We start from the raw sequence: 25769 nt of genomic DNA, 5'->3' as shown, positions 1-25769 counted from the left end.
ACAATAGCGTAAGTCTTCAAAACTCACTTCAGGGGAGTGGGGACATACGGGCTCCAGGGGTCCTATCCCTAGGGGGCTCCCAAGACCCAACCATTCCACAAAAAGGGCTAAGAACTGCCACTCCTCTTGACAGTACCCAGCTGGCTGCCTACATCTGAAGGAAAATGGCTGGAAGAACTTTAAAAAAAATGCATTAAAATACACAGCAAATCAGATTTGACAGTGACAAAAAATTTAATGTTCCTAGAAGTCTGTCTAAAACAAGGGCAGTTGTGTATGAAAGACGCAGCTACTGAAACTATTTTTGCTTCTGAATTCCTGACTCTGCAAAGGCTGGGGAAAAGGCAGTCAGCAGAGAAGACGGATACAAGGCAGGACGTGGACAGCAAGCAGCCAGCAACCCACGTGGCTTTCTTTTGGCTTTTAGGGTTCATTTCCATCTGATGTCACCTGGACCCAAATCCTGGGGGAAAGCAGCTGCCCCCCTGCCTGACCTGTTATCTCTCTCCTTTCTGTACCACTGCAGAGACATTTTGTCTCACCTCTTACTCTGGAAGTAGCATCTCTGCCTCTCCAAATCCTTGCCTCGGTCTAGAATTTTGGACTCTGTTTAGAATTCCCAGTTGCAAACACGTCCAGAGATCACTGACAGCATTAACTGAGCAGGGCACACACGAGAGCATTTTCGAGGCACGTGTGTTTCACAGTAACGTGCCGATAACGACATGGACAAGGCTCTCCCCACGGTGACAATTACAGATGAAGCAACCTTCTCAGACGGCCCTCCTGTCTGGCCTCACACCGTCATCTTCCCACAATGAGACCAGGTCCACTCTTGTCTTCCATCCCCCAAGGACCCAGCTCGTGCTACCGCTCCTGGAATAACTGTTCCTGAATGTTCCAGATGTGAGGGCCGGAAATGGTACCCTCCTCTCCAGCGACACCGCCCACAGCAGGGCAGAAGCTCTGACCCGGGGCTGATCGTCCCAATGCAGGGGAGCCCCTTCAGTGCCCGCTCCTGCCGCTTAGAGCAGACGCCGTGTGAACAGGCGGGAAGGGGAGCACTCCCAGGGACGTGATGCAGGCGCCGCGGGAGCCCTTGCACCATCTGACTCGCGCTTTACCTGGTTTTGAGAGGAAATGTTCCTTGGATGTGGCGGACCTTGCCACCCAGGTTAGCCGTGCCCGGGACTCACCCGCGGTGTGGAGGGAGGGCACGTGAGGCCATCCTCCGTCCTCCTGGGGTTTCTCACAAATCCCCTCCGCACAGCGGGGTGCAGTATTTTTTTTTCAAATGATCTCTTTTGCCTGGTGAACGGTTACGTGCACGAATTTCTGTTACTTTCGCAAATAGAAGCAGGGTAGGCACATCTTGTCCGGGAGAATAGATGCGCCAAGGCCGTCGCAGTGCTTGGCAGAGGGACCGGGTCCTGGAGGGGAGGTGGGCCGTGCACAGAAGGAGACCTGGGCCTTTGGGGATGGGAGGGCCCACTCACTCAACCCCCGGTCCCTAAGAAACAACTTCAGGGCAAGAGGGACTAGAGAAGCCCCAATTAACACCCAAGTTCTGGGAAGGGCAACAGGATGAGCAGAAGAAAGCTGCTCCTCTGGGAGAGAGATGGGATGGGCCAGCCCCTCCCGTCCGGCGCTGAGGAGACCGCGGGAAGGGGTGGTGGGAGTGTGGGGTCCTGGCTGCACTGAAGTGAGTCCTTCTGACCCCTCCCGGGGCTTGCCTGCCGGAGGAGAAGGCACCCGTGCCCGGCACGAAAGAGGTTTGTATAAGAGTCTTAAGACGTGGGACTCGGGCCTTCCGAGGCGCCAAGTCCCCCCATCTGAAGGCAAGCCCACCAGCCCTGGGTGCAGACTGAGCATGACCTTCACGACATCAGAACGTTGGATTGGATGCTGTTAAATTGCCTTCCTCAGAGTCTTCACCAACTCGTACTCTTACAAAAATGTATCCGTCTTTTAAATCATTGCCAACCTGGAAAGGGTGAAGCGTTCTATTGTTGTTTAATTTGCGTACCTTTGATTACTACTGAGAGCTAACCTATTAACATGATTTTAGGCTATTTGTATTCCTTTTTCTTTATCCTAAAATTTCATTTCTAGGGACCTAATCTAAACAAATTCTCTGACATAGCCACAAAGATAGATGTTATGTGACACTGTTTATAATAGAAACAAAAATGGAAACAACCTAAGTGTCCGTGTATAGGGAACTGGCCACACAAATTACCTATACTATGGAGAATGATGCAGTTGTGAAAAAACAGACTGAGGTTGTCCCACATATGTGGACCAGAACAGATATTAGGAATGTGTAGATAAATGAAAAATATGTATAATATACAACATATATCCCATTTATGTTTATAAAATATATTTAAACATATAGAGGTACTTCAACTCATAGAAGAGAAAGTAGAAAGAAGTGAAAATAAGAAGAAACTGTTCTGCAGACTTCTGAACTGTCCGATTCTTGACAGAAAAAAAAAAAATACTACACATGTATTAAGTGCGCAAAAAAAGGAAAAGGGCGTGGGATCCTACAAAGTAAGCTGGTTTCAGCCCCTGTTTTCACCAAGCTGTCCACTCACTGGAAAGAGTGCTTTTGCCTCAGAGAACTTTGAGTGTCACCCCAGAGACAACTATGGACATTAAGAGTTGGTTTTAAAATAGCGCTTGAAACATTTTACTGCTGGAACAAGTCGCATGGGGATCTTGGTTAAGATGCAGATTCTCAATCAGTAGGTCTGGGGAGGGGCCTGAGATGCTGCCTTTACTACAAGCTTCTGGGGATGCCAGCACTGCTGGTCCCCAGAGCACACTTTGGGGAACAAGGTTTTAAGAAATCCACAGTTCTTGTATTTCCCCACCATCCAGGACATCCATTTCTCCTGCCTTCCCTCCAATCATGTACATTTATAATGACAGGGAACTTTGGATCCCTAGAGAGTCAGAATGCATGTCGTGGAAAGTTGGCTGAGTTGCATCAAAATGCATTGGTTTGGTCTCCGACATGTTGCCTGTACCTGTAACTGCATTTCGGTTCCGATGAACGCAAGCACCCCAGTCTCAGGTAAACATATTGGTTTAAATGAAAATTCACTGGATGGGAAACAAAAATAGGATTGCAGTGAAAACACATTGCATTAAGTATTTTACATAATTCCCATAAACAGATGGGAAGAAATAGATGTTTCAGCATCAGTGGCAGTTCATCGAATTCATTGACATGCTGTGCGTTTGGCTGAATATGTATGAGCTTTGATGAAAACACATTGCTGGGAAGAAATCAGCCAGGCTCTTCCTATACAGTCCAGTTATAATGTCCTTCTTAATTTTATATTACCATACCATCTTTGCTCTTTTTTACGAATACTTATTGTTTTTAATGTTCCATATTGCTTATGGTGGCAGTAAATGTAACAATTTGATTTGTTCCTTGACTTTCTATATTTCTTTCTTGAGTTTCTAATGTAGTCAAGATACACACTGAACATTTAGGAATATAAATGTGGCTAAAATCCGTATCAGAGTAACTGGAAGATATTTATCTCAAAATAGTATTTTTTTCTGGACCACTTTTTCTATAGAAAAATACATTCTGAAAAATGTTGGACTAAATCTAGGACCAGTTTTGAAATCACAAGACTGTACATGAAACAGAAATACTGGCAATATTTTATCAAATAGAGGGTTATTATTACAGTCAAACTACACTGGAAAGCAATGTACTGAACTGGGAACAAAATTATTATTTGTATCAGATTGTTGCAGAAAAATGTGTTACAGCTCAGTGTTACAGCTCAGTTGTGACAGCAACCTGGATACAGGCGAGAGACCAAGCAGCACTTGGAAAGTTGGAGAACTCCGGTTTATTACGCCAGAAGGCCCAGAGGAGTTAACACTCCAAGCTCTGGACCCTGTCTGTAGGTTTACACAGGCTTTTTTAGGCTTCACTTTTTTTTTAGGCTTTTTTAGTTTACACTTTGCAACATCATATGCAAATAAGGTATAACAAAAATTGACTAATTAGGAACAAGCTTTGTAGAAATGGACCAATCAGGAGGGAGAGAAATAACCAATCAGGAGTGAGGGAAATGGACCAGTCAGGAGTGAGAGAAATAACCAATCAGGAGTGAGCTCCATGCAAATGAAGCACTACAAATGGACCAATCAGGAGTTAGCTTAGAGAACCAATAGAATTTTAGGGGTAAGTTCCACTTTCCTAGAAGTAAGCTGTTTCAGAGGCAAAAAATGAGATAAAGCCGCTGGGCCAGGGAACCAGATGGTGCTGGCAAGAGAGTGGTGGCCCTGCTTGGGGGTCCTGCCAGTATTTTTGGGGGGGCTTCCCGCCTCAAGATCAATGGCCTGGCCTGACATGAACCTACATCAAACAGAGGACTCCTAAGTATATTGCTGTTCCCTCTAGCTGACCAAAGATGTAATGGTGGAGCCAGAAAAAGGAGTAAGGAAGGCTTTTTATGTTGTGACAACATTCCAACACATTATGTTCGCTATTGCAGTGGGTAGGAAACCCAGCACGTGCTCAGCCAGTTGTCTGGTGTGCAAAATTATTCCTGATTCAATGTGAGAATGTGAAGAGGGGAGGGGCATGCAGGCAGGAAGTACAAGCCACAGAGATAACAACTAGTTAGATGTATTTCCTTCACTCCCCAAATCTGGCTTAAGCCTGAACATGCTTCACCCAGAAATGAGCTAAATGTTACCCCTGGGTTTTAGGAATATAAGGGCAATTTTTCTTGGGCCAATTATGAAATCTAAGTCCAGGTCAAAACTGCAGGCTCCGTGGTTGCCTGGATTCAACCTGCCTTCTTGTAATTTTACACTCAGAGCACAGTCAGTGTCCCTCAGGGACCCAGTCCAGCTTTAAAAAAAAAAAAAAAAAAAAAAAAAGAGCATCACTCTTTTCTCAAAGTTTATTTTGAGGCGATGCCTTCTCAAGTATATTGGGGGAATTAGCCTGGTGTCTACAATGGACTTTCAGGTGGCTTAGAAAAAGTGTGTGTACTGTCTTCTCTCTCTCTGTCTCTCTGGTTCCTATCCTCTACGAATCTACCTCACATTAGCTATGTATCTATTGAGAGATAAGGAAAATTAGTAAAATAATAATATTGTTAAATCCAGATGAGGGATATCTGAGTGTTTGTGTCTCATTTTTCCAGCTTTTCTGATGATTTGAGTTTACTTTTTTAAAAAAGTTGGGGGGAAAATTCAAGGCCTCGATTGGGTGTGAGGACAGAGAAGAAAGAGCTGAGTCTGTCTTGTTTCCTAAAGTTATCACATAAGGTCCGTGCTGAAAAATAATTTTTAAACTTAAGAAGTTCCTTTATGTGTCAAGAAGGAAAGGAAGAAAGGAGGGAAGGAAGAAGAAAAAGTTCCTAACAGTGTAATTTAACCAGTGGGATGTCCAATTTGAGGCAGAAATCAGTTAAAATAAAAAAGAACTGAGACTTTGGCGGTGGCGGGGGTGGGGGGTGCCTCACCTTGATTTTCTGAGCCACCATCGGTACACATCTCACCCTAGTAAAGGGTGTCGCCCTTGTCCCCCAAGATTTCTAAGTAGAATTCTACTCTGTGATTAAAGAAGCAAGCCTGAGGCACTGCAAAGCCAAGAAAGGACACCACCTTACGTGCTCAAGACGCTGAACAATTAAAGAGCCTTAACCATGTGACCGTCTTTATGTTACATACACAGAAACCTATAAAAAACAATAGGCTTTCAAGGTTTTGAGAAGTAATGCATTTTGAGGGACGTAATGCTCGTTTGCTTCATCCTCTAGGGGGTGACACAGTTTTTCTTCTAGATGTTTCCCCAGCGTTAATTGAAAGACTTCGGTGCTGGTACAAACGTGGCGTCGTCAAGTTTTCCCACCAAATGATTGGGGTCTGCATGTTGAAACTTGTAACCCAGCGGGGAACGGGGAATGGATATTCCTCTGGAAATGGAATGCAGTTCTGTTTCTCCTTAGCATTGCTACCTTTCCTCTCCTTCGCCTCTTGCCCCAGGTCATAGAAGTTTTCCCTAAAAGGGAGTATCTTTCTATCTCAGGGCCTCAGGTGGGCTGTCTGCCACAGGTGCGGGGATGCACCCGCTGTGTGATAGCAGCCTGCGTGCACTGCCCACACTCCCAACCCCGCTTTCCTCTCCGCGGCCACAGCAGGGTGCTGACTGCCTCCTGTCCGCCTCTCCGGTATTCCACAGCTCGCTATCCAGCCCCATTTTCACCGCCTTACCCTCTGATTTTAAGGTTTATCTCTAAATTGCGGAATGAGAGGTTTTATCTCATGGTAAGGAATTTCTGGCATCAACAGGCAGGTGGGTGGGTGGGGGTGTCAGTCCAGGGTCACTCGTGGTTGAAGACCTTCCCTCTGAGCTGACACCCTGGGCAAACCTCTCAAACTCCCCAAATCATCCTCTTGAACAAAAGAACATTTAAGCATTCCCATATGCTCAACTGACCTGAGCATTTTGTCCAGGATATCTGACGCTGATACTTAAATGTGTGTATTTCATTTGTAAATGTGTTGGTACACGTGTCAGAGGGCAGGCACGTAATCAAGGGAAAGTTACTGATGCTGAGGAACAAATATTTCATTTTCTCCCACTGAGTTTTCCTTTTCTCTCCATTCTCTCCAAACTCCTCTCAAATCTTACCTCCACTGAGAAATGTGTGCTGGGGCCATGCAGTCATGGGAGGGCTGGGTGAGTCAGCGTGAAACCAGAACTCCAACTCTCTGTTTCCCAGTGGTCATAATGAAAACGCAACTCATATTTCTCCAGGTCTTTTCTTCCACTAAAGGGATTTCACCTCTCTGTTCCACTTTATTTCCTCTAGGAACTTTTAGTTAACAAAGTAGGTTCAGGTGCAGAATCTCAAAGGCAAATCTTTCTTTCTTTCTTTCCTCTTCTTTCTTTCTTTCCTTCCTTCCTTCCTTCTTTCTCTCTTCCTTCCTTCCTTCCTTCCTTCCTTCCTTCCTTCCTTCCTTCCTTCCTTTCTTTCTTCCTTTCTTTCTTTCTCTCTTTCTTTCTCTCTCTCTTTCTTTCTTTCTTTCTTTCTTTCTTTCTTTCTTTCTTTCTTTCTTTCTTTCTTTCTTTCTTCCTTCCTTCCTTCCTTCCTTCCTTCCTTCCTTCCTTCTTTCTTTTCTTTTTTTTTCTTTTTTTCTTTTCGATATAATTGACATATAACACTGAATCTGTTTGAGGTGTCCAAGGTGTTGGTTTGATATTTGTATATTGCAACATGATTGCTACAGTAATGTTAGCTGATACCTTTTACATTATATTTTTTTCTATAGAAAATACAGGGACATACTATACAGTTCAAAATATTAAAAAATGGTAAATTGCAAAAATGACTTCTGTTCCTCGCTTTTCTCTCAGTCATCCAGCTCTTTGCGAAGACAATATTGCTATTAGGCACTTGTGTATTTCTCAATATTACAAGATTTTCCAAACAAATACATACACAAATTACTTATGCCCCACCTCACCACATAAATGTAAGCATACTATGGTAGAGGTTGCAAGTGCCAACAGCCACTGTCCCACTCCTCTTGTAACAGTACTCCAAATTTACTGGGGCTGCTCATTGCTGTTGAGTTAAAAAAAAAAAAACCTGCATTTCACAGGCTTTCTTTTACCTAATTATTTGGCTTTGTAACCTAAGTTCTACATACTGGAATGGAAGCCCAAGTGTATGTTACACTTCTCGAAAATCTTCCTCCTTCCTGCTGGCTGGAATGTGTACTTGATGACTGGAGCTTGAGCAGCCTTCTTGGACTATGAAACAGTCCACTCTGGATGACAGAACAAGATAAAGGAAGCTGGGTTCTGAGGATCATCAAGTCTCCTGAAAAGTTATGACCTGTGTATTTCTGGATTTTTTTTTTTTATGGGCAAGAGAAACAGCTTAAACCACTATTATGAGGTTTCTGACATTTGTAGCAAAAGACAATTCTTAACAGATGTGTACACCCTACATAGTGCTCTGTACTTTTCTTTTTTCCCCTTAACAATGAATCTTGGAAATTCATTCACATCAGTGTATAGCGAACTGCCTCATACTTTTTAATGGCTGTACTGTATTCCTTTGTATGACTGTACCATAATTTATTTAAACAGTGTCTTATTGATAGCATTTAGATTGTTTCCAGTCTTTGCTATATTAAAAGATGATACACTGTATCTACGCATCGTCTAGTGTACTTGCAGCTGCAGCTGTAGGATAAATTCTGACAAGCAGAATGACTAGGTTAAAGGCTATGTACGTACTTGGATTCATTTCACACAGAGGCCATGCCATCTTGTATTTTTCCCAGTGAAGGAAGAGAATGCCCGTTTATGCTCACCCAACAACATTACTATAGTTTGGTGCTACAGTGTCACTTGCATTTCTCTTTTGAGCCTGAGCGCGCACTCCCACACAGCCATGTAAACCAACTCTGCCTGTTGGAACTTGGCCCTCAGAATCAGCAGGCGAACGTTGTCAACTTAAGGTTTGAAACCTCATTGTCCACTGCCAGGCTCTTCAGACCAGCACTCTTTGTTCACGGATTAAGTGCGACGGAGCACCAAGCAGATTTTAAATGAGAGATAAACATTAACCTAATACTGATGCTATTTTTATTTGTCTCCAGAAGCAGAGCTTTTCCATCTATGCTTCCCTGTCCACAACTTACCTTTGTCAAATTCAGAATGGATGCTGGAATTAAAAAAGGCCAAATTTACCACATTAAAATCTTCCCGTATTACTTAGAATACTTTTAGTGGGACTAAATTGAGAACAAATCATCCAATTTTACACTCATTAAAAAGAGAAAAAAAAAAAAAAAGCATGGCAACATAAAAAATTGACAAGAATGGAACTAATGAGCTCTGAACAAAATTCCAGCAGATGGCAGTATTAGCCAACTTTCTTCTTAAAAATGAACGTTTCTTTTCAAGATGTTCGTTAAAACTTGTTGCGCAAGTTAGATTTTTTTTTTTTAATTTCTAAATGAAGTTTGAATGTGTGTACTCAGCCATAAAAAAGAATGAAATTCTTCATTTGCAACAATGTGGATGGACCTAGAAGGAACTACGCTTAGTGAAATAAGACACAAATAGTCCATGTTATCACTTATATGTGGAATCTCAAAAATAAAGCAAATACATGTAACAAAACAGAGACAGGCTCACAGATATAGAAAACATCTACAGTGGTCACCAATGGTGAGAAGGAAGAGGGGAGGGGCAAGACAGGGGTAGGGGAATACAAGATACAAAATACTATGTATAAAATAAATAAGCAACCAGAATATATTGTACAACACAGGGAAATGTAGTCATTATTTTGTAATAACTTTAAATGGAGTATAACCTATAAAAATATTGAATCACTATGTTGTACACCTGAAACAAACATAATGTAAACCAATTATACTTCAATGTAAAAAATTGAATGTGTATTTTATTATATATTATGCTTTAAATTATAAAAATAAGAAAATCCTTCAAGTGGTAATTACACAAACAACAATAATATAGTCACTGGAATTACTGAACATTTCTGGGCACTATCGAGTGCTCAGGGGTTTGTAATGGACTGAACTGTGCCCCTCCCCCTGACAATTCATACGCTGAAGCCCTTACGTCCCAGTGTGATGCATTTGGAGACGGGGCCTTTAGGGAGATAATTAAGGTTAAATGAGGTCATGGGAAGGGGGGCTAACCTATTCGGACTGGTGTTCCTGTAAGAGGAAGAGACACCACAGATTTCTCTCTCTCCAAGGGCACACAGAGGAAAGGCCATGTGAGGGCAGAGCAAGAAGGTGGCAGTCTGTAAGCCAGGAAGAGAGGTGTCACCAGACACCAACCCTGATTGGCACCTCAGTCTTGGACTTCCAGCCTCCAGAGTGTGACAAAGTACATCTGTGTTATTTAAGTCGCCCAGTCTGCGGTACTTTGTATGGCAGTCCGAGCTGACTCACAGGCTTCTCTAATATTATCTCTTTAAGTCCTCACCACCCTGAGGTAGGAATTATGGTACCTGTTTGACCAAGGAGAGCACTGCGGGTCAAAGGGATAAGCAGATTGCTTAACAGTATCCAGGCTTTTCATGTAGTGAATCTGGCGAAACCCGGAGGGCTCCCTGACTGCGACGTCCCTGCTGGTTCCACAGACAGTGACCTCCATGCGGCTACAGCCACGGGGCCGCTTTCTGTCTTCACTGAGCTCATCCCATTAGCAGACTTGACTCAGTGGTTCACTCCCTCTTCTGGAAACTTGGCTTCCAGAGTCCATGCTCAGTGGCTTTCCTCCTACTTCTCTGGTGGTTCCTTTCTCAGCTGTTTTGATGGTGTCCCTGCCTCTCTTTGACGCGGAACACTGGAGGACCACAGGGCTCGAGTCTCGAGCCTCTTCCCTGCGTACCTGCAAGCACTCCCAGGTGATCTCAGCCAGGCTCCGGGTAATTACTACAGCCTCCAAACTGGTTTTCCTGCCTCCACGCTTGTGCCCCAACAGTGACACAGCCGCCAAGGCATCCTGTTAAGATATGAGTCAGAGCACGTCATTCTTTGTCTCGAACGCCCCCAGTGGTCTACCTCAGAGGAGAAGCTAATCTTTCTGATGGCTCATGAGGTCCTTCACTAGGTGCACCTCTATCCTCCCAGCCCCCACCATTTCTCAGTTTCTTTCTGGCCTGATCTGTTTTCACTCTTTCCTTTGCTCTCCTACCCCAACCGCATCGGCCAGTCATGTCGCTGCCTCAGGGCTTTTGCACTCGCTGATTTCTCTACCTGGAATATTTTCTTGAGCTGAGGGACTTTTGAGTCACCTTATCCTGTGGGACATCCCCATCTGAGTTATAAATCACAGTTCCCCAGGGCCTCCTAACTCCCTCTCTTCATTTGTACTTCCCTTTATCCCATACCATTACCTAACATACTGTGTATTTTACTTGTGTATTGTCTGTTCCCTTCCTCTAGAATAGAAACTCCACAGGGGCAGAGATTTTTGACCTATATTTTCACTGTTCTAGCCCCCAGATCTAGAACAGTGTAGGGCACATGGAAGACACTAAGCAAGTAGGAAGGGGAATAAAGGAAAGAACCTTGCCTCACCTCAAGATAATTACCGAGAATGAGACAGGTTACTGTGCCAAGGACAATTCAGCAGCTGTCTACATCTCACACAGAGAAAAAGAAGAAAAATTAGATGTAAACTACTATATAAAGGATTAGATGAAAATTTTAAAAAAGTGATCAGACATTGAAGATTCTCACGCATTGCAATAAGCTGAATAAAGAAAAACAATCAAATCTCCAGGGATATTGGAAATAGGGTAGTGTCTACATTTGTTGATTTTTACCATCACAGTGTAGAAGGACAAAAGGAAGGGTGGGTCAGCTCCTTGCTGTCTTCCTGGCCCAGGAATCTATGACTAAAATAAATGTATTTGTTAATCTGACTTTTGTGTGTATAGACACCAAAATGCAATATTCTCCTATGCTTAGAGGATTTTGTAGACAATGAATAGCATTTTAGAGCTAGTCCTTTTCTTCTTTAAATACAATAGCAGATTTGCCTGTAAAGATTATTGTATATAATCCATTCATAGGCTTGTATGAATCAGTTGCCTTAAGGAAATGTCATAATTTTTATGATATCCCTGAATATTATTGGCAAGTGTTTATATAGCTCTCTTCAATGAAGCTCATAATGTGATTAAAATGGCACATTATCTCCATATCGGGCTGAAGTTATCTGGATTTTATAAGTTAGGGTACAGAGTGAAACACAAACAGATGAAAATGTTTTGCCTAATAATGATGAATCTTAAATAGGATTGACTCTCAGATGTGCCAAATTGTTTACTCACTTAGGTTCCACTGAAGGTGGTGAAATACATTAGGCAAGGTCTTCTGGTCTTGTGACTTGAGGTTTCTTAGTTGTATGTTTCATTTCTAGAACCCTTGTTTCTAGGCTGTGTTGTTTTGGAACTCATCTGACAGATACATGACTCTGACTCAAGGGGCATTTGAGACCTGGAAGGCGCCTCAGAGATAATCGGATAGACACTCCTGTTTACAAGTTGGGAAGTGTGACCTGGAGACACGAAGCAGCTTGCCCAAGGATGTACAGGTGGCTCGTGGTGAGGCTGACACCAGAATCCCATTCTTCCAGTTCTGGTCTGGGTCTCTTTCCTTTATCCCGTGCAACTCAAAACCCCCTCAACAATCCAAAACACAGTCGACTGAGCATGGCCTTACCTGTTACAGTAGCAGTTTTTAGAAGGATATGTGTGTTACATGTAAACGGATCACGTGGCTTTGAGAAAGAATAACATGGCCTGGGAATGGGGACTGACTTTAGAGAAATGCTGTAGAAGTGACGGAACCCCGTGATGAAGGATAGGTTCCCTGGCGCTTCGCTCCTCCACCAAACTGCGCTGAGGCTCTGAACGTGATTACTTCTCGCCTGTCACTCTGCATCCTGCTCTAAGGACACAGATCCAAGATTCGTAACACATACCCTGCTGATAGTTGCTAATAATGTCTATAAGTTTCACTGGTTTCTTGGTACACAGAAAGAAATCAAGTAACAGAACGATTAGTATTTAGGTAAGGAGGACACATGGATATTTTCTACACCATAAATCTGTTTTCTATTAGGTTAGCTGTTCGGCTACCTGTTAATGGAGAAAATGTTTGAAAATCCACCTAAGTTAACCTGAAATGTTGCCCTTCCTGCCTTTGGGATTTGAATTTTTTAAATTAATTAATTAGTTAATTTTTAAATCTTATTTTTTATTGAAGTGCAGTTGATTTACAATGTTAGTTTTAGGTGTACAGCAAAGCAATTCAGTTATACATATACATACATATATGTACTTTTTCTTTTCAGATTCTTTTCCATGATATGTTATTAGAAGAAACTGAATATAGCTCCCTGTGCTGTCCGGTAGCTCCTTGTTGTTTATCTATTTTATATAGAGTAATATAGTGTATCTGTTAATCCCAAACTTCTAATTTATCCCTCCCCTGCCCTTTCCCTTTTGGTAACCATAGTTTGTTTTCTATGTCCATGAGTCTATTTTTGGTTTGTAAATAAAATGTGTATCATTTTTTTTAAAGTCCACATATAAGTGATATCATATGATATTTGTCTTTCTCTGTCTGGCTTGCTTCACTTAATGTGATAATCTGTAGGTCCATCCATGTTGCTGCAAGTGGCATTATTTTCTTCTTTTTTATGGCTAAGTAATATTCCATTGTATATATGGGGTTTGAATTTTTAAGTTTAGTGTTGTCATAGTTAGTAGTTTATAGTTTATAGTAGTGATAGTTAATAGTTTAGTTAGTGATCAGACTAAAAGTCAAAACTCCCTTATATATACCCACACAAGTGAGGGTGCACATGCATATAATTCACATAGCAAGACCCATGTGGTAATAACAAGAATGCTAGACTAGAGTCAAGTTCCTCCAAGCACCTAAGGGTACAATCATTTATCAGGTTGCTTTACCAGGCATAGTATGCTAGTATATTAATATTCTAGCACTAGCATATGATACTCAAAGTAGGGCTCATAAATCTGAGTATGACTTGGAATCCCATGCATTAAATGCATATCTATTGCATCAATGTTTCACAAGTGGAAAGAATAAAACACAAAGGAAAAGAGGTAAAGGATTTCATGTTACATCAAGTGGTGACGTGAACATTAGTGATGAAAATGATAACAAAAGATAAAAATAATAAAGAAGACCTCAAAAGCACCTCTTTAAAAGGAAACCAGATTTGAGTACAGTTTTTAAGCATTTTGATCACTAAAGCTAAGTAATCATTAAAAAAAATCAGAAAACCTTAATATGATGGTAAAATCTTAATGATTTATGTGTTTAAGTCAAGTGGTAATAAAGTTTATATCACTAATGGTCGCACAGAAGACGATGGTGTGTGATAAAAAATAACAATTGTACATACTATGACAGTTTAGGAATTAATGTTGTATGAATTGTAGGACAAATCTGTTTCCTTTTTACATTTAATTTTACCCAGGTCAAATAATAAAATTCCCACTTGTAGGTTATCTCTGCCCCAGTCCTTGTTTTATATTTACAAATGATTGTGCTGCTTTGGTTTGCCAATGAAGTGAAAGAAATGATGTTCTGAAATTATATCCTTACACATTTTACTATATGAATGTACACAGCCATACAAAATCCCACTTACAAAATATCCCTATAGAATACTAGCAAAACCCCATGGAATCCCAGATGTTCCAAGGATATAGTTTGAGGAACCCAATTAAAAATATGTGGGCCTATTTTTTTCAGAACTATCAGCATATTAGTTAGGACAACTTGGGGTCCAACTAAACTAAATGCCTTTTACTCACATGCTCAAATAAGTTCTGAGGTAGGATATTACAGAGTCAATTAATTTAGCATCTTAAAAAAAAAAGGCTCAAAGACCTATTATTCTTTCCTTCTTTCCATTCTGCTATACCTTGCATGTGGGAGCTGCCTTCAGGGTCACAAGCTGGCTGCAGCAGTTCCAGATATCCCATCCTTTATGTCTCCCACGGTAACAACCAAAATCTAGAAATGAAGATAAGGACATAACCTTAATTTCTGTTCCTTTCTAAGAGTAAGGAAAATTATCCAAGATTCCCCATCCCTAATCAGATTTTTCTTTATAAGACTGAAAATTGCATCAAGTGCTTCGTCCTAAATCAATCACCAGAGAAGGAAGTGAACTGATCATAAATGGCTTCAATAAATGATTCTCAACCGAGGCTGCACAAAAACATCCCTTGGGGAGTTTTCAAAAACTGTCAAACTGTAGACCAATAAACGAGAATCTTTGGAGGTGGGCCTGGGCATCAGTATTTTCATAGAGCTCCCCAGAAGATTCTGATGAACAGAGAGGGCTTCACCAATTAGAATGGCTATTATCCAAAAGACAAGAAATAACACATGCTGGCAAGAATGTGGAGATAAGAAAACCCTTGTACACTGTTGGTGGAAATGTCAATTGGTGTAGCCACTATGGAAAACAGTATGAAGGTCCTTCAAAAAATTAAAAATATAACTACCATATGACTCAGCAGTTCCATTTCTGGGTATTCATTCGAAGAAATCTAAAAAACTAACTTGAAAAGATATCTGCACCCTCATGTTGATTACAGCATTATTTACAACAGCCAAGATATGGAAATAACCTAAGTATCCATCTATTGATGAGTGGATAAAGAAAATTTGATATTTAAAAATTGATATTGTTCATTTATCAAGTTATTATTATAAATAGAATATTATTCAGTCATAAAAAGGGAAATCTTGCCATTTGCATCAAACTGGATGGACCTTGAGGGCATTATGCTAAGTGCCACCAGACAAAGAAAGACAGATACCATATGATCTCACTTATAAGTAGAATCTAAAAAACAAACAAACAAACAAAAAGAGCTCACACATACAGAGACGAGGCTGGTGGTTAACAGAGCAGGTGGTGGGGGTGGGTGGGTGAAATGGGTGGAGAGGGACAGAAGGTACAAACTTTCAGTTATAAAATAAAAGGCCTGGAGATGTAATACACAGCATGGTGACTAAATGGTACTGTATTGCATCTTTGAAAGTTGATAAGAGAGTAGATCTTAAAAGTTCTCAGCACAAGAAAACAATGTGTAACCATGAATGGTGATGATATTAACTAGACTTATCATGAGGATCATTTCACAATACATAGAAATATCAAATCATTATGTTGTACACCCGAAAGTAATATAATAGTGTATGTCAATTATACCTCAATAATAATTTTTAAAATAGTAACAGTAAACATGGATGGAGCATGTCTTCTGAGTACAAGAAAAGAGTGAGGGGTGAGAACCAGTGAACAGTCTAATTCTTAAATGAATCAAGATTCATCCCCTTGGGTAAGGGAGGGACCAGCCCTTCTTGAGTCATGTGGTTGGGTTACCTGATAACTGAGCAAAACTGGAGTTCTGTTATCAAGGAAGTAAGGCGAGAATGGCTTTGCTAGGTGGATCATGGCGTTACAGAGAAAATTTAAGAACTAGTCAGAGCTGTAGAAGCACCTGTTACTGATACACATTATAAACACTGACGATGATTTTCACTTTTGAAGTCACAAGCAGTTTACGGCACACTCACTGGCCATTAAAGAAAATGAATTCCTCCTTGTCTCTTAGGCTCAGAGCTACTCAGACATTGAGAAGCAGGTTTGTCAAGATGACAGAAGGCCAAGGTAATGGCTTTCAATGATGAAACAGGAAATTCATTCCTGAGTTTTGGGCCCACCTCCAAATTGACTACTTAGCCAGAAATGGGATAACTAGTCTTTCCTACTTCTGTTTTATCATCCTCAATGAGACTGACCAAATACTAGATTAAATAGGATCTTAGGAAAAATCTGGCTCCCACACTCTCTCTATCTTGCCAACCTGCCACCCATTTTAATATTAGGAGAGACGGAGGCAGAGAGAAGTTATGCAATTACTAGAGATTACATCAGAAGTCTGGAAAAAGTTAGACCTTTTCTCTACCTCTCTCCTGCCCTGTCTTTGGTGCTTACGATAATTAGAGTTTCTCTGACTGTAGTTCTGTGTATCTAAACTGTATAGGAGATGCTATCTAAACATGATTTAGCCTTAAGACTCAGTTTTCTAAAGGGACACATGGGGGCAGCAAATGTTTAGGAAAAAAAAATTCCACTTTGAACTTGTGCAGGCCATATATATACATTCAGAAAATGTTTGGAAATGGGATTGTTGGAGTTTGGAGGTTTGTTTATTTGGTGGTATTAAGATTGCTTATGATCCACACGCTACAATGTGGTATTGGGGATTTCAGAGGAAGTGGTCATCACCGTGATCCAGTTTTGCTTCCAAATATGCCACTGCTAAGAGATTATGAAAAGCACTTCTTATAAGTAGAAAGTGTGTCTTCTGAGTGTTTATTAATAGAGTCACACCTTCCTTATAGAAGTTACTGAGATTTTGTGTCACACCGACAGGAATAGGTACAGAAGCACTTACTGGTGACGATTTACTTTAGCTACTAGCATAACCCATTTTCCTTGTTATGATTACTGATGAATAAAACATTGTCTTTCGGTGGTTACTTCTGTTTTTAATTTTCCCACTCATTTGACGTCTTCTTTCTTGCCATCAGTTGTTTCTTATCAGTGCTGGTAATTCCCAAAGAGTCACTTCTTAAGGATTGTTCCTTCTTTCCTACCATCACTTGTTATTTAAAGTGGAATTATTATACTGGAATTTTGTGCCATAAAATATCAGCCATGTGTCTAGACAATGTTCAGGAGACAGGGAACTGCAGGCCTGTTCAGATTAGACGTTTACATTTTCTGGCTATCTTGTGATTTCGGTGGAGGCTAAGCTCATTCATGGGAAACCATCACCATTAGACCCAAGACTCATAGCTCCAGCATCTTCCAGCATCAAGGCTTTGGAGGTCATTTCAATCACCATTGATTGTCTCCTATCTGCAATTAACAATGGATGGTCATATTTAACTTTAACCCCTTTATAGCAGATCGGATGCTTGGATTTTCAAACATTTAGTCAAAAGGATATAAAATAATTAAAAATCAGGCCTTTAATTCTGAACACATTCCAGGACACAGTATCGTGGACTAACTCAGTAGAGAACAGGTGTGGTGGGGAGACTCCCCACCCCCGCCCCGCCCCGCCACACACACACATACACAGCCTGGGAACCTAGTTCTGACTCGCTTGGCTGTTAACATGCTGAGTGGTGCTGGGCTCAGGAGACACCTCTTCTGGGCTCAGACTGCATACATTTACGGTGAGCCGCATTATGATGAGAGCACTATGGCTCTAAAATTGAGTAATTCTTATGGTTTCTTCCTCACGGTAGAACTGTGGAAAGCATACTGAGTTCTCTCTCTTTGGGAAATGTGAGCCCAGCTGCCTTTGAACATCACAAGTCAGATCTCCCCTCTCTAGAGCCGGCAGTGGGACACACGGGAACTGCCAAGGCCAGGAAATCCCATTGTTTGAAGAAGTTTTGCTATGTGAGCTTCTCTTTCTAGTAGTGTAAGAAAAAGAAAAAAGGATGTTTAAACTCTTTCAATATCCTGGGGTCTTTTTTGTATAAATATTTGAATGCAATAAGAATATATAAACTGAGTATGTCTTTTTTTTTTTTTTTTTTTACATATTTTACTTAACATGTATTTTATACATTGGTAGCTTGAGTGCTCCAACAATGAAAGGAGAAACATATGTATTGAAACAGGTTTTTAGGTACTTATCCTTTCTGCAATACACTTGAGAGGGTCATTCAAACTGTCGTTTGAAAATTTAAAAAAATTAAGATAACTGGAAATTAAAACATTCAGATAGCAGTCCAATGCTATTGTTTCCTGAGTCTTTGTTCAACTAAGTGTCTGGACAACTTCACCTTTAAAAGTTCCTGAGGCAAATGAAAACTAGTTTTTCAAAGTTAGAAATAAAATATTTAAACTGAAGCCCGCAGTTAACTTAGTACCCTGTCCCTTTGGTATGTTAACTAGTAATTGTCAAAGGGGAGAGTCAAGTCAGAAAGGGAAGTGTGTGGGTAAATGACCAGGTTCTAGTGTTTGTTTTCAATCACTTCCCAAGAAAAAAACTTCCTTTTCATTCTTCTCAGCACCACACTTCAGAGGAAAATTGTATAATTCTTATACCCACAACGTGGGGGCTGAAATGATCTAATTAGGAAGACTGTTCATATAATTTACATTGTAAGATTCAGAATAAATTTTGAATTTGGAAACAGATGAAGTGATATGTGCCACGTCAATTAAAAAAAAAAACCCTTATATGTTTGATCTGGCCTTGTTAAATTGTCAACTTAACTGTCGAATGCAACTTGCAATGTTGAAATAAGTACAGAAAAACACATTATTGAAACAATGCCTCCCCAAGATTCCAGAACAGTGTTAAGTAATATTTTATTTAAAAAGAAAAAGATCAATGACAAAAAACAAACAAACCCTCACTAGACCCTTGAAGCAAGGTACTTGCATCTTTGATTTTTGACTATGTAACTGTAAATCCAGAGGAGGCTGGCCTGTTATTTTGAGATACTTGATAATAATCTTGCACAGCCTCAAAACACGCCGAGCAAAGCCCCTTCTCGCGGTGCTGGTCCTTCAGCACCCTGTGCAAAAGCAGTAAGGCTGCATCATTAAGAAATGACAAGACATGAAAACATGGAAGCCTGATAGGTTTTAATGGCAACCGACTTTTGCTCCTTTAAAGTCTGCGGTCGCTTGAAAAAGCAGTGGCGTCTGGTGTCTGCGGGTCCCGTAGTGCACAGCCTCGGGAGCTTCCTTTAGGAGGGCGGAAAAGGCAAAGCGAGTGGTCTCCGCTTTTTAAAGGAAGGCCTGATCTCCTATTTCTACACGAAAGTGACAGATCCTTGAGAAAATCTCAGAGCACGCATTGCAGCCTGTCCCGCCATTAGGCAACTAAGACAAACTGAAAGTAAGCAGAGCCTCGTCTGAGTCCGTCCACCACCCGGGACCCCTCCGGGCAGCGGGCGATGGAATGGGGCGAACTTTAAGGACCTGCACGAAGGGAGCCGGAACAGCCCTTGCGACCGCCGAGGTTTGCGTGGCAGAAAGTTGGGGACGTCCTTCCCAGGCTCCCAGGAGACTTGCATCAGTTTAGGAGACCCTCTGTCTCCCCCGGCCGCTAAATTCCGAATGGGATGAGCCCCATCGGCTCCCCCGCCCCCGGGCTGCCGGGGTTCGGCGCCACAGCGCCCTGCCCACCGAGGCCCGCGCGCGGCGGGGACAGATCGCCCGGCGGGGCCCGGACCCCCCGGCGGCCGCGCGGAGGGGCGGCGGCTGCGGGAGCCCGAGCGCGCTGCTCGCCCGCTGCCCCCGCGAGTCCCCTCACGCCGCCCCGCAGCGACGCCCACTTGTTTGCCCAAATGCCGCCGTTTGCAAGGAGACACACTGGTCTGCAGCCCGAAAGGTGATCAGGCTCCACCCGGGCACACACCCTCCTCTAGATTTCACGGCCGGAGGGACAGCGGCGGCGAGTGGAGCCCTGAAAGCCGGGCGCGCCCGCGGGGTGCGAGCCTCCGGCCAGTACTGCCCCGGAGCCGCTCCCCAGACAGCCCAGCCCCTTAAGGTCCAACTGTTGCGAACTTACCCTCGGGGCGAGGGTCGGGAAGGGCGCTGAGACGGGGCGCGCACGTGATCGGAGACCCTAACCCGACGAGTCTGGGGGTAGGATGGAGTGGAGGGCGGAGACTGTCCCTCTCCCGATTCAGGAAAAAGTCGGCGACTGGAGGATTCGCGGTTTTCGGAATTGAGATTCTGAGGACCAGTCCCAGGCACGTGGCCTGAGCGAGTGAGGCTGAGACGCGCAGGAGTGTTCGAGGAGTTGGGAAGCAGGGAGAGAAAGGGTGGAGGCGGGAAGCCTTGGGAAGAAAAGGAAGCCCAGAGCTCAGAGGTGGAGTGAAAGTTACATCTGGCCCCAAGAAAAACCCAGGTGTGGCTCTAAACCTGTATCCAGCGAAAACAGCCGACGCCGCCGAGAGAGGCGGTGGACGCTGGGCGCTTGCAGGCGCTTTGGGCGTGATGTTGAACCTGTTCTGAAGTTGGTTAATTCTAGTGCAAGTTGCTTGAGAGATTTAGACCTCGCCATACCTAGGGCTGAGACAAGCCCTGTTTTCCCCCAAACTGCTCAAGCAAAGCTGGGGTCTTATGTTTTTCACAAGGTGGAAGATGAAGAATGGCTGCAGATTACAAAGTCAGTCCCCAAACTCTGCCTCAGATAGAGGCATACATTTCCCTAGGCCAGCGGTTCTCCAATTTGAGAGTACTCTGGCGTCGCTGGGGGGTGGGGTGCTGGCTACCATACTCCTGCCCAGGCCGCACATTCAGTTATCAGTAGAGCTAATATGGCTCTGAGAATTTGCATTTCTAATAAGTTCCCAGGTGATGCTGATCAGGCTGGTCCCCGGCCCTCACTTTGAGAACCACCGCCCTAAGACATTGGTTCTTAAAATCTGGCTGCACTTTGCAATCACCTGGGATAGTTTAAAAAATATTTATGCTTGGGTCCCACCCTCAGAAGTTCTGATTCAATTGATTTGGGTGCCACGTGGGCATAAAGATATTAAAACTTTTTAGGTAATCCTAATACACAGCCAAGTTTGAATACCATTGCCCTAAGGCATTCACTGCCCCAGACAACTTTTGTCGGGGGACTGGGGACGTGGACCTTCTCCCATCCTGCTCTTGGTGATTTTGCTGGCTTTGGATCTAGCTTCCCGATCCTCACCTTACAACTGTCTCGCCAGTGACACAGGTATGACATTGGCTCTCCGCTCTCATCGACCGTACAGGAATGATAAAGGGTGAAACAGTTCCCCTCCAAGGCCTTAAAAATGCCAGTGAGAATTTAACATTGATAATTCTGCCTGCCCTGTATGGTAGCCCCTTCAGCCATCGGGGCTCAATATATCCCATTAAGAGCCAAAGTGATTTCTCAGGGTTGGTGATTGGAGACTTCTCAGGCTGGAGTTATAGAGGCTGAGAGTCCCAAATCCAGACTGGATCACAGGCACTTGTATCCAAACTTGCCAAATGCTGACCTACTACATTAATATTGGCTGCAGGGAAATCTCACTCACTTGGCTGTAAGAGTGAGGGGCAGGGGGAGCAGTATTGAACGTCCAGGACCACTCATGCTGAAACCCAAACTCTGGTTATAGCAAGAATTGAATTACCAAGACCAAGACTAGGAAGGTCTTCACAGTGGACAACTGAAGGGAAAAGGCCACGTAAGGGTGAGGGTGGTGAAGCTTGTTCTTTTCACACTTCCAAGGGCAGCAGGAGGGGCAGAGGCACCTGCCTCCCAGAGGACCCCCAGAGGTACCCTGCTGTGAATGGGTCTGGCTGCCTGAAGGGCCTCTCCCCTCATTCTAAACCAGCCAGGACAGTGATGGAGATAATAACCCAGGAGACTGGGTCCTCACAGGATTATTCCCAAGACTTCTGTCTTTCCCCCATTTCCTGGCCGTTTGGCGGGTACTACCACACATGGCCTAACTTCTCCCCCTCCAGGAACAAGTGCAAGAGGGGGCACGTGGGTGTTAAGTGGAGCAAAACCCTCCCCCACTGGATAGGAATCCCTGAAGATTATCCTTTGGGCTGTGCAGTGACCCCATAGGAGAAAGAGATCAAAAGGGACCTCGAGGTTTCCAAGAATCACTCCTTTTCCTCTCTACACGTCTATTTGGGAGTGGGGGCACTTTGGGACGTCTTTGAAAATACTAGAGAAGTAGACATTGGAGTGGCAGAGCTGCAGATGTGCAGATTCCGAAGAGCCAGGAAGCAATTCAGCGCTGTGCCAGGCGGAAGTCCCAGCCTGGACTCCCCTATCACACTCCCGAGCCAGTGGGCAGGCTACCCTCTGTCTTTCCCCGGCCTGGAGGGACACTCCATGTCCCAGTGATTTTCCCTGGAAAACAGTTTAGAGAGTTCCCCTTTCCTTTGCACCCCCACCCCAGCCGCGCTCGAGCAGGCACACACACACACACACACACACACACATACACACACACACACAAGCACGCGCGCGCAAGCACACTAACTCCGCGCTCTCCTTTGCTAGGGTTTCCCTCCGGGGCAGATTACTTTATGACAGGGTGTGATAAGTGGTGATTTTGTTCCTCTTCTGATGGCAGGATTGCTTTGTAAACAGAAGCGCAAACTCGTTCCGATAGTGGTTCCGCACCAGTGCGCGGTGGCGGCAGCCCTTGCACAGCGGGCGGCCGAGGCTGCGGCTGCACCTGTCGCCTGGGCCGGGAGGGACCCAGGCCGCGTGTGGAGGGGACCCAGCGCGGTGGCGATCCTCCGGCCTCCAGGGCATCTCTAGGTTCATGGCCTCTGGGCTTCCGGGCTTGCTGCACACCTCAGGCCTGTACCCACTGCTCCAAGAATACCCAATTGAAAGCGGAGGTGCCGCAGCCGGTGCACCTTGGGGTCGCCGGGCCGCCTTTCCCTGGGCACCTTTGGTAACAGGTTTGACTTCTTTTTTCTGTGGTCACTGGTAAACTTATTCCTTTGCCCTAATCCAGCTGGAGAACTCAAGGTGGAGGCCTCGAGTCCTGGCGTGGCAGGAGGCTATTCAGTTCCCCTTGACGCTTTCCCGTGAGTGGTCCAGCCCTCCCCTCCCCTGCTCTGAGCCTGGGTGCCAGCTTAGCCGCGGAGGGGAAAGACCCCAAATTGACTTCAGCTCTCTCAGGCCCAACGGCGTGGAGGGTGAGCCTCTGTAGGGGAAGAGGCATGAGGTCAGTGAGTGGCCACTCATTCTTCCTCAATAATCACTCTTTCTCTAAGGTGAAGGCAAAGCCGGGGCCACCACTACAGGAGTGATCTTCCGAGTTAACCCACTGCTCAAGTCTAGATTTCCAAGTGCCTTAAGGAAACTAGAAGGGGGCCCTGGAGTTTTGGCACCTGTCGATGAATGAAAAGGTGGATTCTGGGGTGGAGTGAATGCAGAGATTGTTCCTGCCGTAATTTTGGGGTGATGGAGCTGGCAGGGGCATTATGGGATAGTAATAGATGCCACTCGGCTGTTCTGGGAAACCAGGGGCTTCAGAGAGCCTGAACTCAGCATTATCTGAAGCTGGGAGCTCCGTGCAATCTGACAAGTCATCCTGCTCTTTCCCAAAGCTCGGGGCATCGGCACTGCGCAGTGTACAGAAAAGTCTGACGTTGGGCGGAGAGTCCCGGGACTTGTTAGCTTTGGAACTTGCTTTGTGGTGGCAGCACCGGAAACAGGCAGGGAGAGAAAGAGGGAGAGAGAGAGAGAGAGAACACCAAAGTTTCCTGATTTTCAAGAGGCCTGAGGCCACAGTTCTGGAGACTGCTTGGGTAAGAGCAGTTAGTGGCCTTGGACCTGCCCTGGCCCTGGGCACAGCTGGCTCACTAGGGTGGATGACTGGAGCCTGGGCACTGGGTGAAGCTGGAAGTTGTCCCCCATCCACACCCCACATCCTAGGCTCCCTCCTGGAGGCAGCAGAATCAAGCTAATCCAGAGCTAGTGGGGAAGACGAGGTGGGGAAAAGCCAGAAGGGGCAAAGCAGGTGTATGGGGAGCAAGAGGGAGGGAGAACACTCCGAAAGAGGAGGGTTCTGAGGAGGGAGTCCCAGGAGGTGCGATTGGCCACCACGTCTGGCTGTGGTGTGCCTCAGGAAGGAGCAATGGAGTTGACACCAACTAGAATTGAACCGGTCTCGGGGACTATGGGGGTGGGGTTTGGGGCAGAGTAGAACGCCCTTGATCAGGCCTCAGCAGCTCAGCAGCCCCTAGCGCACAGCGTGCGTGCTGTGCTAAGCACTTTGCGTGCCTTCTCCTGGTAAATTCTCACAACCAATCACCCATTTTACAAACGAGTAAACTGAGGATCGGACAAGTTCAGTAACTTATCCTAAATCATTCAGCCGGTAAATGTAAACGACTGAGTTTGGACCCCAGGCGGTAGTTCTCTAAAGGTAAATTCTAGCTCCTGGCTGCTCCCGGATTCCTCACATCCCTTCCCCTTCCCTCCCCAACCCTGGTCCCAGCCCCAGGCATCTGAGTGGACACCCAGGGCCCTCATGACCAAGGCCTGGGTTGCTTCGCTTCCAATTCTGTCCTGTCTACTTTCATCCAATCCTGCTCCGCGGCTTAGCTTCGCTCTTAAGTGCACTAGCAGCTTTGCCTCACCTCCCACCCCCAACCCCCAAAGTACCTAAATTGGAGGTGACGCTCTTTGCACCCCACCCTGGCCCTAGCACACGCCGGCCGGTCCTTCCTGGACGCGGCCTGGCCTAACCTGTGCAGTCCTAGGTCCCTCCAGCATTTCCACCCATGCCCGGAGAAGTGAGGCCGCACATTTTTAAGGAAATACAGCACCTCCCTCCGGAATCTCAGCAGGAGCTACAGGCGCGTCCTCTGTGCATGTCCCACACTTTGAAGGCTTCCCTTCGGTTTTCATCAAACTATTTCGACAGTCTGGAAAAAAACCAGAGAAGTTAAATAGAGACGCTTATGGGTTAAAAACACCATAGTTTAAGTTATTATTTAAAATTCGCAAGAAAAACAACCACCTATAAACGAAACCCAAACTAGTTGAGCAAGGTTCTAAGGCAGGTCCAAGAAAGTTCCAAATCAACAAGAGCATCGGCTCCGGAATGAAAGTCCCCGCAGCCCAGGGACGGTTAATCTACCTAGGCGACGCGGGAACCCCTAAGACAGACACCAGCACCCAGCCTTGGGCGGGCCGGGACGGTGCAAGGCCACTCGGGCCGGCCACCAGGGACAGAGGCTCTTGGGCGGGATTAAGAAGGGGAGGTTTTGGTGTGGGGACAAGTTTTCGCTACTCAGCACAGAGCTGACCTTTAGCCCACATTTGCCTAACATGTCAGAGAAGATGATTTGAAACCGGTTGTTTCTCTTGAAGGCCCAGCCACGGCAACTGGAGAAAGTAACTGGGTCTGTCCCAGGAGTCCCAGGCCCAGGTGACTGCCAGAGTGAGGCCGGCACTGTTATGGGGCCAGCACAGTCCAAGGTTAAGCTCCTCACCTTCGCCTCCCTCCCGGCCAGGTGTGGTTCCTATGGAGGTGAGTTCCTCGGAAGCCCCAAATCCTGTGGCTTCTTTGAAAGCTCCCTTCTAATTAGAAGCAGTGGTGAAATC

General features: G+C 44.7%; 1 long non-coding RNA gene across 2 annotated transcripts; it reads right to left on the bottom strand.

Moving 5' to 3' along the window:
* Positions 1-1628: 1628 nt before the first annotated feature.
* Positions 1629-20614, bottom strand: LOC116658192. Of its 2 annotated transcripts, none has more exons than XR_004313412.1 (3): positions 20229-20614; positions 14525-14616; positions 1629-1984 (listed from the first exon to the last, which is right to left on the bottom strand). It is a non-coding gene; the product is annotated as an uncharacterized LOC116658192 (long non-coding RNA). The 2 variants fall into 2 exon arrangements; XR_004313413.1 differs by lacking the exon at positions 1629-1984 and adding an exon at positions 9477-10555.
* Between the last annotated feature and the right edge of the window lie 5155 nt (positions 20615-25769).

This window comes from Camelus ferus, chromosome 20, assembly GCF_009834535.1.
Source record: "Camelus ferus isolate YT-003-E chromosome 20, BCGSAC_Cfer_1.0, whole genome shotgun sequence".
NCBI lineage: Eukaryota > Metazoa > Chordata > Mammalia > Artiodactyla > Camelidae > Camelus > Camelus ferus.
Note: the sequence above shows the minus strand (reverse complement) of the source record. Positions and strands in the feature narration are given on the sequence as shown.